The sequence below is a fragment of the Cyprinodon variegatus genome, unplaced genomic scaffold (genome assembly GCF_000732505.1).
Source record: "Cyprinodon variegatus isolate N-32 unplaced genomic scaffold, C_variegatus-1.0 Scaffold87, whole genome shotgun sequence".
NCBI lineage: Eukaryota > Metazoa > Chordata > Actinopteri > Cyprinodontiformes > Cyprinodontidae > Cyprinodon > Cyprinodon variegatus.
This window is the reverse complement of record NW_015150540.1, coordinates 1,002,631-1,016,229: the sequence shown is the minus strand read 5'-3', so window position 1 is coordinate 1,016,229 and position 13,599 is coordinate 1,002,631. Positions and strand designations below refer to the sequence as shown.

General features: G+C 36.7%; 1 protein-coding gene across 3 annotated transcripts in view; it reads right to left on the bottom strand.

Moving 5' to 3' along the window:
- Nucleotides 1–13,599, bottom strand: part of LOC107083922 (synaptotagmin-2-like) — a 90,774-nt gene that overhangs the window by 74,837 nt on the left and 2,338 nt on the right. Inside the window, exons 1-2 of one of the 3 annotated variants that reach the window (XM_015373488.1) lie at nt 12,120–12,456; nt 11,965–12,025 (exon numbers count right to left, since the gene is read on the bottom strand). The gene's annotated coding sequence lies outside the window, so the exon portion shown is untranslated. Of the gene's footprint in view, nt 1–11,964; nt 12,457–13,599 lie in introns of those variants that run through there. The other 2 variants (XM_015373489.1, XM_015373491.1) reach the window with 2 other exon arrangements.

The following is a 13,599-nucleotide window of genomic DNA, read 5'->3' as shown; positions in this document are numbered from 1 at the left end:
AATTTATGTGCTAATCAGAACCAAACACGCCTGAAGTGTCAAGGTAAACACACTTAACACCTGTCTGTTAGGATGTAATTGATTCAGCTACTCCACAGCAAAACGCGAGACACCAGACCATGTCACAGGAAGCCAAAAGAGTACACACTCCACGACACTTAATCAGCCACATCAGCAAACTAGAGGGAAATGGAAGAATATACAAACACAAAAGGAGGGGGAGGCTCTCGCGCTTTGGCCTTGCAGCCCCCCCAGGCAAGCAGTGGGCGGAAGCACAGCTACTGTTAATGGATGTAGAAACAAGCTTCTCCTTCAGTTACTTTGGGCTCTTCACGTGATGTGGACTCATTTCACATCTGTTTGCATGTGTTTACTTACATGTGCCTGTGTTTGCGTGGGCTTTTCTTGTCTGGCCAAATGCTGAAGTTGATTAATCTTATAAAACCTAAGTGTGAGACCACACTGTGAGAGTAATTAATGCTTTGTATACTATACTATACTATACTATACTATACTATACTATACTATACTATACTATACTATACTATACTATANTACTATACTATACTATACTATACTATAGTATACTATACTATAATATATTATATTTTACTATACTGTACTATACTATAATATATTACATTATATTTTACTATACTATACTGTACTATAATAAAATTAATTACTGAAGGTAAAAAAAAAAAAAACTACAACCTGCTCGTATAGATATATTACCTTATTTTCCTTTTTCTTTGGACTTTGTAGCTCTTGATTCTCTAATCTAGGCAATTTAGAGAAACATTCAAGAACCCCAAAACCCTAAAACAAAAGCAAGAGAGACAGATGCTCCTACTATGCGAAAACATGACCAGGGAAGACATAGTTGTTCAGCCAGTATTTGGGACATGAAATGTGTAATTCACTTGAATAATCCAGAGGGAGCATCAACTGACTACTCCCTTTCTTAAACAAACACGACTTTGCAGGTACATATCCGTTGCTCTGGTTTACTATGTTACTGCAAATCTCTTGTGTATCAACTGATGTCCAAACTGCACAATGGAGGGTAAGAAGCTCTTTGTGATAATTCTGTTCACCAATAGACAGCCCTGTGTGTGGTACAGCTCTGCTGCTGCAGGGGTCTTTTCAGCGCATGGTGCCGGATGGTGAGCAGAGAACGCAACGGGGGCTGGGCACTGCAATGTGCTGCAGTGCTCACAGCTCTGCTATGCACACCCACTCTCTTCCATCCCTGCTCTGCCTATGTCAGCCTCTCAATCTCTGTAACCCTTTCTGGCTCCTGCCCTAATCATTTCTCTTTTTACTTCCATAAGAGGGCACTTCTCCTTTTTTTTTTTTTTCCTCACTCTCTGTATGAAATTGCAATATATGTCTTCAATGCATTATTGAAGTAAAATTTTCCCCTTCTTTATAACATGCCTCCTGATATATGTACGTAATATACCAATGATTCTGAAATGATGAAGAAAAGCTCAATGTTATTTAACACCAACTAGAAAAATGCAATATTTAGAACACATCCCATAGTATGGCTGCAACATCTGGAGTCTCCAGAAATGCCTGCCTCTTCTGTCTCTTGGTTGCATAATACAACACTGGTTCTGTCAGATTCCGTCAGCATATTTTTCAGTGACTAGGATCCCTGATTGGCTGCTTAGAATATGCTATGCGTTTTATTTTTAGGTTTGGAGCATGGATGTAATCTAAAATCATAAAATATTAAGCGTTGATGAGTTTTTTTCACGTCTGAATTAGTCCAGCTGTGCAGGAATGGCGTTGGAATTAAAACACTGTACTATTACCAATTTATTGTTTTTTAGATCACCTTCATCTAATGACTCTTCCGTCTCTACATATCTAATTCTTCTTTGCAAAACATCACCTCAGTCAAAGTTTGAGAGAAAGCATCTATAGATGCATATGTCAAGTTGTGCCGCACATTCTCGGTCAGATTCAGGTCTGTACTTTAAATCGGCCATACTAATACATAAATTTGAACTCAGGGTTTTGATCTAAACTAAAACATTGTAGCTCTGAGTGAAGCTTGGGGCTACAGTCCAACAGGAAGGCTTCAAGCTTTTTGCAGCCCTTAACAAATTAAAGGATCCCACTGTATTTACCTCCAACCATATTCCTATTCAACTCTAACCAGTTTTGTTTTGCCTGCTAAGAAAACACTTTCAAACAGTTCTATGCTTTCACCATCCCATGTAATAATGGGGATTTTGTTTTAAGGATGATAAGCAGTGTCTTTTTCTTTTGCATATTAGTCAAAAGGTTCAGTTTTGTTCTGATCTGACATGAGGACATTCTTTAAGATGTTTGCTGTGTTTTCTGAATTGTAGCAAATCTTCTTTGGGTCTTATGGTTTTCTTTCAACAATATGTTTCTAGTTGCAAATGCTCCCTAAAGCCCATATTTGTGGAGGCAACAACTAATAGTCTCCTTGCAACAAATACTGGTAGTCCGACTGGTACTCTATGGGTCCCTGCAGCTTCTCCAGTTATTATTTTTGCAGCCGTGTCATTCTTTATTTCCAGAGCATGGAATGAGGTGAACTTTGTGAGATATTACAGGAAAAGGATATTGTTTTATACCTTAAGCTTTACTCAAAATTCTGAGAGTGTAGTAATCTTATTTTCAGGGCGAAGAATATGAATACATGTTACACCTATGAGAGTTTAATTCAACAAAATCTTTTAAACTCGTTATTTTGTTACCTCATAATTGAAACAATAATGTTAAATATCTAAAGGGTTGTGATTTTTTTTAAGCTATGTTGTACTGAATTAATCTTTTCCACATATTCCACTTTTACCCTAATATATTATTCATTTAATTGCGAGATTATAAACTGGGCAGATTTGTTTTTTAGTCGTTTATTATTTTATCAACTTGTTTTATCGGCTGGTTTTATATGAAATTCAACAAAGGAATATCCACAAATATATCATATTGTATTGCCTATATTATATTTGTATATTCTTTCATGGTTAGCTTACCAAGTTTGAGACCTTTGACTAATGTTCTTGCATGTGTCCTGTCTATTTCTGTCATTATTTATATTTCTGTTGGTGATTAGTCCTGATTATGAAGTTGTCGCTTACCACACCAACTCCATGTCAAGCTGGAGTCAAGGGAGTCAGTTGATAAAAAACAAAGTAGATGCGGTCGAGTTTATAAGTAAAATGCTGCATGTGAAGACTTTGAATAAAATTTTACACTGAAACATCATTAATACGTCCTGACTTTTATGTAATAAGAAATTTGGTTCATACTGTTAATCAACAATAAAAACAAACAATTAATTTCTTCACATATTTTCTTCTCACTATTTAAAAGCTGAAAGAGTCCTGTAATTGTTATTATTGTTATATTAGAGACAAAAAATGGAAAGAAAAAAAAAATTGGAAATCACATCATCAGTTTTTTAAAGAATTTATTTATAAATAATGGTTCAAAGTAAATATTTGGTCACCAACAAACAAGCAAGATTTCTGGCCCTCACAGATTTTTAAGTTCTTCCCTTAAAAGCTCTTCTGTCTTCCACTTCCATTAATGGCCTCTGTTTGAGCTTATAACCCTATAAAAGACAACCTACCCACAGCCTCAAACAGTCAGACTGCAACTCAACCATGGCAACCAGTCCAAAGAGCTGTCAAAGGACACCAGGTAGAAATTGTAGAACTGCACCAGGATGGGAAGAGTGATTATACTACAGGTAAGCAGACTGATGTGAATAAATACAGTGTGGTAGCAATTATAAGAAAATATAAGAATGCAAGACCATTGAAAATCTATCTTGATCTGAGGTCCCTTGGAAGATCTTATTCTGCTGGATTTAAAAAGATATTGAGACAAAATTGCAGAAATACTCAGGAGGACATGATAATTGACCTGCAGAGAGCCTCGACCAAAGTAACCAAGAAAACTATACGTAAGTAACAAGAAGATTACTTCAAGAAGAACTCTGATCCTGCAGTGCAAAGCATGTCTGAACTTTGCCAGAGCATATGAAGGATCCAGAAGAAAACTGTCAGAAGTTCATGGGGTCCGATAAAACCAAAATAGAACTTGGTTTCAAAAAATTGTCACGTTTGGAGGAAGAAGAAAGAGTTGCATCCTGGAAATCCCATACCTAATGTGAGGCATGTGGGCTGCTTTTCTGCAAAGCGACAGGATAACGGTTCAATGTATTGTAAGACTTTAAACCAAACTACTTGACTTAAAACCCCTATCACGCAGAGAGGATCCATCACACTCACCTTCACCCTCACCCTATGATGGCAACGAAGTCTGAAGAAGTACTGACGTTTCTTCCTGTGAACTCCCTTTCATACCAAAACGCTGCCAATACGCCATTATACAGTAGCTGTAAGTTAGAAACACGTTCAGTGGTCGTCTGGAGCACATCAGATACGTTGATATGCATTGGAGATAAGTTCTTGATAAGTTATGCATAAGTTATGCACAAGTTACTTATAGGTTTTGAATAAACTAGACACCACAACTTATGAGAAACTTACACTTAATGTGTGTCAACGATCATTTAACTTACCTGTAACTTATGGCCGATTATGAGAAAACACTGACATACGTCTTCATGTACTTGTTTTATGTCGACGTGTGCCAGCGTGTTTCAGCATGCTTCAGCGTGCTCATAACTTATACATAACTGGCCCATACTGTAACTTGGGTCAGTTATTTAGCGTTGTGCCGCATAGTGTGAGAAGATACATTGTGAACTGTTAACTCACACTGTAGGACAAAACCCTGCAGTTTCATTGTACAGTGTGAGCTGTATCTGTGTGCAACGATAAAAAATCGTACAGTCTATGCCCGGCATTAGGAAATAAGGGAGTTACTCTATAAAAAGCATTTCAAGAAACCTAACCATTCTCCAAACCTCTAAAACACATAAACTTTGTTGAGGGATTTGAAAGTCCGTAAGTCCTCGATGACATCCAAAAAACATCACTGCTGTGGTAGAGATCTGAAAGGAGATATGGGCCAAAACAACAGCTGCAGTTTATGCAAACCTGACTTACAGAAAACATCTGACATTGCTATCAAAGGTTATGCTACAAAGCATTGAGTCAAACTTTTGTTATTGACCAAATAAATACATATAATTTACAAATATAGATATTTTAATTCCTACAATGTGATTTCATGGATTATTTTTTTTTTTCATTTTGTCTCTAAAACTTGAACTGTAGCTATTATAAAAAATTACAAATCTCTCATCTTTATAAGTAGAATTTGAACAATCAATGACTGACTAAATATTTTTTTGCACTAAAGTTTTTAAACTCACTTACCAATGAAAAACAAAGGTGAAGGGTTAGATAATGAGCAGGCATGCAAGAGATGCTTAGTATTGACCAAATAATTACTGATTTAGAGATCTATTTAAAGCCTACAATTACACTACTATCATGCAATACACAATTTTCATTCATTTCCAACCGTACAGAAGCATTCTGCTCTGAAACAATCCTAGTGGAATAGGGAGCCATTTCCACATTAGGTTAGAGCTCCTGGATTTCGTTAAGCCTCCCTAAACAAAAGCCTAACCGCTAAAAGGTTGGAGTTTATTTTTGTCTGGGAGACTAATTCATAAATTTGTTGTAAATTTTTACGATAAAACCACTAGCTTGTTGCCGAACTGTATGTCAAGCTAAAGTTCAAGACAAACAAATACTCCATAGTGTTGAATACAATATTTCTTCCTAAAAACGCCTAAAGTTGATTTAAAAAAGCAGTATTAAAAAAGCATGGTATAGAACATTTAAAGTCATAATGAGGGTTGAATGGATTTTACAGTTAATCTTCCTAAACACAAAGTTTTTCACCCACAACCTTTATATTTTGGGTCTAAAGAACTGGAGTTCATTCCTTTCTATGCATTAAATATATTCTGTTTGGGGCTCTGTTATTTCCATATGCAGGTTTTTAAGAGTTTCTTTCACAAACCACTTAATTTCCTCCAAAGCATTGCCCAAAGATATTATTGTTATCGGGTGTGATACATTTTTAGTCAGTGTGCTTATCATGAAAACTTGTGTAAATACACGATACTTAATTATACCTCAACATCTCCTTTATTTAATCTTATTTTTAACTTCCTTGACAACAGATTTGCAGATTTTATTATTTTCTTTATTTTAGCACCTCTGCTTACTGCAATGTCAAGGATTTTAGAATAGCTGCCAACGGTGGTGACAGCCGGTGGTGCTCCGCTATTTTGCTCAGACCATCATTTATTGGGACACACTAAACACCCAAACCACTCATGCTGGGACAGCGGATGTCATGCTCGAAGGATGAGCAATGATGAGCCCAACAGCTGCTCTCTTCTTCCAAATATATATCATTGAAAATAATTTGCTAATTTGCACAATTTACTTAACAGTGACTGTGTAACAGCTTGACTGAACCAGTTTTTGAAAGGATGAATCATTAAACTTTCACCCTAAGCATTGTGCTTTTATACGCAGTTATACTTTACTGTACAAGTTTCTTAATTTTAATTATCTGCTTTTCTGTTTTCACTTTTGTGTAAATCTGCATACTGGCTGATGGTGCATTTTCTCCATTTTGGGACAATACGTTTTATCTATATTCTTCTGTTAGCTTTCTGTTTAAACTCATTATTAGTAGCATTTTACACAGATAATGAGTTCATACCGCTGTCATTAATTATAGGTAAAGAACTTGTCAGAAGGAGGAGGTCAGAAGAGCTTCTTAATGATGAAGGTATTGGTCTCTGAGGGCCATCTTGCTCTTTGTTGGTGAACAAATACCTATTTTCCACCATAATTTACAATCAATTCTTAAAAAATACAAATTAAATTCCTTGCTAAAATAATAGTTAGTGTCCATATGATGAAAATGACAGACCTCTCTCATCTAGGAAAACGTGCAGAATCAGTGGCTGACTAAAGATGTATTTTCCCCAATATACAACCTATTGTAACAGACTTACAAAGAGTGAAAATAGACAGTGATTTTAATCTTGACAGGTAGTTTAGTTCAATCGTAAAATGCTATTTATTTTGAGTGAGTAAAACAAAACAAAAAAACGTTGTAACATAAAACAGCCCTATTACTGTAACTGCCTATACTATTGGGTACCAAAGTCTTCTTTTTTTCTTCTCTTCTCATTTAACTGGTACATTAAAAGGAGAGCACATAAATCCTGTTTTAGCCTCATCGCAACAACTGCCTATCTATTACTGGGTTCATTTTAAGATAGTTTAATTTGACTTTAAAATTTAATTTAAAACAAACCTAACTCTTTGAGAGTTAACAAATACATTGCCCCTCCCGTTTATTAAGGTCAGCAAACCAGCTTCTTATGGACATAGCGGAAGCTCAGAGGGACAACTGATTCTGTGGCAAAGCCAAGGATTTGGAATTTACTGCTAGTGCACATTAAACAGTTTTTTTATGTGTATTTTTAAATCTGCTATTTTATTATTTCAGAGAAAACTTTTTTTTTTTGATTAAGCAGCTTTATAACATTCTTCTACAGTCTTCTTTTATGTAAGTTTTAATGCTTATGTATTATGTCTGTTCAGCACTTTGGTCAGTTGTGATGTTTTAAAGAACATATAAATAAGTTTGGCTTCTTTCTGATATGAAACTGTTGAACCATGCCCAGACATCGTACTTTATGTTCATGTTAAATGAGAGTAACCGGCTAATTCATGAAACAGTCAGGGAGCCCCATTCCATCTCCTATTAAAAAACTTTTGTTTCTAATCATTACTATCTTGGTGAGTTTCCTTATATGTGAGCTGAGACCTGCTGAGACTCTATGCAGATTGCTCTCAACCGTGACATGAAACAAAGCTTTGTTTCACAGCTGGTGTCAGGCTTATATTATCTAAAGCCATTAAATGTTTTTCTAAAAACACTGGCATTAAGCACCTACTAAATTTCAGTGTATATGTTTTCAGTACAAAAACATGACTGTTAGGTTAATTGGCTTCTCTAAATTCTCCTTTGGTGTAAGTGTGTGCGTGAATGGTTGTTTGCCCTCTGTGTCTCTGTGTTGCCCTGCGATGGACTGGCAACCTGTCCAGGGTGTACCCCGCCTCTCGCCCATTGACTGCTGGAGATAGACAACCAGCACCCCTCGTGACCCAACTCTGGACAAGCATGTCAGATAATGGATGGATGGATGTTTTCAGTAGACACACGTAGAAATCTGCTGGTGACCTGAATTTGAAAATTCAGTTGACAGTGAGGAATGACTGGAAACCCTCTGGCCAGACAATTAAATGTATTGTTATTTTCCAAACTAACCAGATACTACTTGTAACAATGCCGTTATAAGCGGTGGTAGAAATCAGTTACATTTACTCATTTACAGTTACTACAGTAATTGTGTGTGGGGCAATTCTGTGTGGTTGACCCACTGTAATTAACCTGTAAATAATGTGAAAAAAACAACCTTGCTTTAATTTAACATGTACCAGACACATCACAGTCTATGTCTAAAGGAAAACCTGTTAAAAACCATACATTTATGTGAAAATAAAGCAATATATGGCAACCACTCATCCTGAAACTGTTTACTTAGTGTTTTTTGAGCTTCAAAGTCATTTCTTCACCTGGAGCAATTAGCAGCCATAAACATCCTGTACATAGTCACCATCTGCTGGCAGTACTTCCTCACACATTCATTACATTGCCAGCTTCAGTTACAATTATATCCTGCATCAGTGAACACCAACATTCAAATTGTATTCCAAACACTACCCATGTCTTATCCCTCCTGACATCCGAAATATTATGGGCTTTTCTCTTTTTCCACAACTCCACCAGGGAATTTACTTCCTATTCTGGTCACAAGGCCTTATATTGTAAATACCAAATACCTTTAAGTTTACAAACAACTTGAAACAAACAAAGTGTAAAACACAGGAATATAATATAATAAGTTAACAGTGAAGCCTCGTTTGATCTTTTCGCCTTTACATGCAACCAAAGAGAGCTACTGGTGTACTGGAGATTGTTTGAATATACAATATAATACAAATAAAAGTACATAAAAGTACAGTATATTTTATCACTTTTAGTCAGTCAAAATACCTTCATTTGCATATATGTTCTTTAACTAATTGTATGATTTTTATTTATCAAATCAGATGTTGTTGTTAGTGAATTAAAACTTGAGTAGACTTTAATCAACCACTTTTTGACTTAATTGAGGATTTTCTTGGATAGCTACTTTTTACTTTTACTTGAGTAGGTATATGTTGAAGAAGGGTTTATTTTTGAGCACAGATTTTTGAGTACTCTGCTCTTCGACTGAATGAAGAGGATTCAGAGTTTGTGGTATTCAGTATCAGTGTCATTTCTAAAAAAAAAAAAAAGTAAGAGAAGCACCAATCTGTTCAAAGCTACCTATTGTAACAGACTTACATTACCAAACTATCTTATATTGGACATATTGCACTGCAACATTTCTGCATTTGCGATTCTATAAGGCTATGAGACTGTGAGAGAGAGCAAAATATTAAATAATATCAGAGTGCTCAATAGAGTATGACAAAGTTGCTTTGTTTTATCCTTTTGAGCTTTTAAATCTCAAAGCATAGGTAAAGGGTTCTCATTATGTATAGAGGAAACACAAACACTGCTGTTTATTAAAGCAAGTATGCTAACCATCATAATATTTTTTTATGGGAGATATTTAAGGTATTTAAAACCATGCACCCCATAAATGTTTTTTGTTGTTCTAAAAAAATTAGTAAAACTTTGCATCACATTTTCTTTCCCACACAGCTGTTTGCCCTTATCATTGATCCTCATGTACAGTCCTATTCAATAGGTAAAGGCATTTGTTTTGTTAAAAACCGATTTGTCATATTGCAGTATTTAAATAATCTTCAGATTTGTCAATAAGGTCTGTACAGTGACACAAGTTAGCACTGTTACCTTGTAGCCACATCTCTGTCTCCATACTCAGTCAGAGAATTTCTAAATGGACTTTTTGTCTGCATCTCCCTGTTCATGATTTCTTTCCAAATATCCTGTCTCTCTCCAACAGTCCAACAGTATCAATGTAGGACAAAACTCACAATACAGACAATACAGCTAACCGAAGACCTGTTTGACCCATGTGCTTCTGTGATGGACAGGAAGCCTGCACAGGCTATGTTCCTCCCTCACCAATTGACCAGTCAAGATAATCACCAGCCTCTAAATCTCAGTCTGGAAGAATTAAAAGCCAGAGAAGATTAATTATCTCATATAGTTCTTAACGAGAGTTTGGCTAAAAAATAAAAAAAAAGGAAACAAAACAGGAATACGGTTACAAAATTATGACAGCTGCATTCCAGTTTGATTTTTAAAAAATGTCTTTAGTTCTTGTTATCTTTGGAATTAATGCTGCCATTACTGCAGCACTGCTGTTTTTTCCTGTTACCATTTGACACTTTGCCACTTTGCAGCCACAAAGGGGGAAGAAGAACACCACAATGAAGATACTTCTACATGGAGCACAATGGGTAATGAAAGTAAAACTTAGACAGCAGGTAGGTTATTTAATCTGAATCAGTGACAACAAAAAAACTCTCTATATATAAAACTCTCTAATCTCTATATTTATGCATACAAAGAGTTACAGATTTTTTTTTTTATTTACAAGGTTTCAGTTATGTAAATTACTAAACCGATTAATGTGAGAGTTTCTCTGCAATAAAAAAAAACCTGATGTGAGTCGCTGTCCATGGTGCTGAAATGGATGAGCTTTCATTTTCTTGTTTTTCAAAAATTACGCATCTTTTTTAACTTGTATCAACAATCAGGAAATTAGGTCAATTTTGACGCAAAACTGAGAACAAAGGTTTATAAGGAGGAGGATTAGTTTCAAACAATAATCATCTGTTAGCACATGCTGTACCTTTTAAAATTTCTAATGGGGCTTTGCTCACAGGAAAACACACATGGGTCCATTATTTGCTCCTTTTTGTGCAGTGGGCCATTGTGCAGAGGTAACACACTGCCCACTGCTGGACAGCATTAATACCCTTTTTTTTTTTTTTTTTTTTTTGCAGATAATGAAGGTCAAACTCGGAATAACGGAGAATAAGGTAGAATAAATCAGATGTAGAGTATTGTAAGAAAAAGATGGCAGAAAATGTATTTCAAAATTTCATCTTTCAAGTCCAGTTTGCTTTTGCATGAACCATATTTTCATTATTCCAACTACTTACTGAAAGTTTAGAAAGATTCCAATTATTTGTTTTGTTTTTCTTTCTATGCTATGGAGAGCACAGAATAAACATCAAAGTAACCTACTTTAGCTTCAAACTCAGACAGGCGCACCTCCCCTAGAGGTAACAACAGAAAAACTAGATAAAATTACCAGACTCAATTAAATGGAGAGCCACATCATCAGAAACCACAATATATACATGCATGACCAAACTAAAAGAGGTTGTGGCAGTCCTTAAGCTAATTCAATCCATATATCAGGAGCACAACTTCACCAAATATTATTAATCCGGATACCAAAAAAACAAACAAAAGAAAACAAGCTAAGTTGACATTAACAAAAGCTGGTAGCTGATTTAAGCATCTCAACCTGGATGCTGAGGCGGCTCCGCAAGGGGATAGAAATGGATACTGCAGCACAAGAGAACCGTGTGCACAGAAAACTTGCATAGGAGCATTAGGGAGTCCCGCACTGAGCTACCCACCCCCCTCCTTTCCCTCAGCCTCACTGTGTCGCTCCGCTTCAAATCTTGGCAATACCAAAAAATAAAAGGAAAAAAGAAAGTGGATAGTCTCTGATTCATGTATAGAACAATAACCACTTAAGATCAATACAAATTATTATAAAAATAAAAAAAGCCTCTCTTACTGTTCATTAAAGAACCCCAAAAAGTGAACATCCTGTGAGAAAGGAAAAATTAAACTGCTTACCTTCTGTGCAGGATGCTCCACCTGGCAATGAGCTGTTCCTTTTTACGCAGACTCCAAGACACTTTGAGATAGAGAGAAAAAGAATGAGTCTCCTCTTACTTTCTCTTACTTCCAGTTCCAGACCAAATGCATCTAATAGAGCCCAGAAAACACACCTTTACTCTAAGAACATCACCAAATAAACCCTCTCAACCACTGAAATGCACCCCAAGGTTGAAGTACCACAATTTGATAAAGATTTGCTAAAAGGGGAGGGATGAAAACTACACACACTCACACACTGCAGTTTTTTTTTCCTTTTTTTCACCCTGTTTGCCCACTCTCCCACTCGCTTTTTTTCTGGTATCTTTACCCTACGCTGCCTCCCGATTGGTTAAATAGCTTTTCTGTAACATAAGCTCTCTTCTGTAATTGGAAGGCAGTCAGTTATGTGGTGCAACAGAAACCATCCCGCCCAACTCCTCTTATTATTATTTTCTCTATCCTTCCTAAGTGCCTGTGGAGAATGCTGAGCTCTGCAATTTCCTATGCATGAAGCAAAGAATAAAACAGATATGGAGGAGAGGAGGAGAGGAGGAGGTGGGAATAGGAGGAAGAAGAGGAGGAGGGAAAAGGGATGGGATCTGTGATAGTGGTGATGGGGGGGGGTGCACTGGAGGCAAATCGGGATTTTGCAGCAGGACAAGCAGGAAGGAACACAAAGGAGCGGTCTCAGGTGTGGTAAGAGGCAGGTTTGGATGCACTGGCTGGTCCACCCCGCTGCAGCAGTGTGACAGCAGGTCAGATGAAAGGGAGATTTCTCTGCACTAACTGCAGCGCATCGAGGTGGCTCTGCTGCAGTGTGAGTCTTACTGCCAGGCAGGAAGGGGGATGGGAAGGGAGAAGGAGGAGGAGAGCAAGGGATGGCTGCAGTGCTGAAGTCTTCTAGCCTGTCTGTCACATATAGGAGGGAAATAGGGGCCAGTCACCCAAGGAAAAAAGAGCAGTTAATGATTTAAACCAACAAATAATTGAAGCTGCCCTAAAAAGAGAGTTGGAGTTAAGCCTGGTCAGAATGCATTTCTCCTGCTATAAGGCTTCTGATATACTACAAACAACAACACATTTTGGTACAAGTGTGTCCTAAAATAAATAAAAAAAAACATTTTGCAACCTAATTTATCTTGTCTCCCCTGTTTTTTTCATGTGTCCAAAGGTTTTCTGCTCAGAGAAAAGAAATGTTTGGGTTTAATTCTCTGGTGTCAGGTTTCCTCTTCTTCCTCTTTAAAAAACTACATCTGGTCCATTGTGTCCGGGCTGCACTCAAGAACAATGCATGAGCGGATCAATAATGGACCATACAACAGATCGACCATCTGCATCTGACCATCTGAGTACACCACAAGTTGTATATGATGAGTACAGAGTGTACTGAGTCAACACCGTTATGGCAGAGGGAAGAATAGGTAAATAACATGAAATATGATTCTTTGGACTAAAAGTTCAAACAGAAAAATGTCATTCATTGCTTTTAATTGTTTAATTATATAAATATAATAAATATATAAATAAGACCCTGTAGGGTGACTTGCCCCAAGCAGTCCCTTGTGTCAGTTTTTTCCACATCTCAGCCTGTCAAGCTTAAACCATTGCCAG